We start from the raw sequence: 1,435 nt of genomic DNA on the forward strand, positions 1-1,435 counted from the left end.
TAACTTGGTCATTGGCAAATTCGGCAGGACTAAGGCAGTAAACCGTACTCGGATGCATTCTTTTGGATTTCTGAAAGAGATTTCTGAAGTTCAATCTCCAGGGCACTCCCTTGTTTCCACACATTACCCAGAAGGCTGCCTCAACAGACACGTATGGTTCTAAGTGTGGGGACAACAGCCGATAACTTGGAAGAGAAAACTTATTATTAGTAACTAACATGTCCGATGTTTCAATGGTAACCTTATTTTTTAAATTGTCCTTTATAACCCGTGGGAAAAATGATTTCTTTAACTAAAGCCCATATCCAGAAATGTGTTTCTGGGGTTCACTTTCGGAAAAGGTATTTTTGGGAAAGGAAATTTTGGAAATTTTGGGGGATGGTTCAGTCAGTATATAATGGATACAGAAAAAACTCAGGGGGGGGGGGCGTAAAAGATATTTTGAGCTACCTATACTTTTATCATAATGAAAAATAATCAGTTATTTACGATCAGACAGTTTTATTGAACCTGATTATACCTATGTACAAGACAATGCTATATAATGATATAAAAAAGTTAAATTGTGGTTCTGCAATGCTCGGCATGCGGTCTGCCCCGCAAGGCGGGGGTGCGCGCCCCCTGCGCCGCTGGATTCAGTTGGAGGGGTTCTCCTCAAAATTTCTGGGGTAAAGGGTTTATGAACCCCAAAACCCCCACTGCTCGTTACGGTCTTGATAAATATCCATTCGATAATGCCTATCTCTTATTTTATCGTTTCTGTACGCCCTGAAAATACATGGCTCCAAAAAGAAGTTTTCTGTCACACCGAAGACGATGTCACTTATTCAGACAATCTCACCCTAACGCGTCTCCTCGGAGCCTCTACCGGTTCCAAACCATAACCGTATAACAGCTGCGTGGCACCGTTTGATCGTTTTTAACAGATCCTGCCATTTCCTTTGTCTCTCACTAAGTTCTAGAAGAATATGCACACCCTCCTAGCTTAGAAGTTCAGAAAAAAATAGCATTTATTACTTCAAGGAATCAAATTTGACATAAGAATACTTAATCTTCCCTTTTTCAGATGAGTTGAGCGCTTCAATCTAAGTCAATTTGCTTCGTGATTACTTTCTAAACTGTTTCTCCGAATTACTGTACAGTGAAAATTTCAATGGTAAAAGCGTAAACACCTTTTAATAGTGTTCACCCCCATTTTTGATAAGCGAACAAGCTTTTTTTATACAATGCTCGTGGTTAAACATTTGAGCATTAAAAATAAATTCGCGTTCAAAAAGACCCTTTCTTGCATTGAGAGCTAATTTTAAACTTATTTTTTTTTCAAAATGAGTGTTCCGATGCAACTAAAGAAGATAAAATACCATATCACTTCTATGTATCAAGTTAATTGACCAATTTATGAAATTAAAACAAAATGAACTAAAATTCACATTTT

This window comes from Ischnura elegans, chromosome 5 (assembly GCF_921293095.1).
Source record: "Ischnura elegans chromosome 5, ioIscEleg1.1, whole genome shotgun sequence".
NCBI lineage: Eukaryota > Metazoa > Arthropoda > Insecta > Odonata > Coenagrionidae > Ischnura > Ischnura elegans.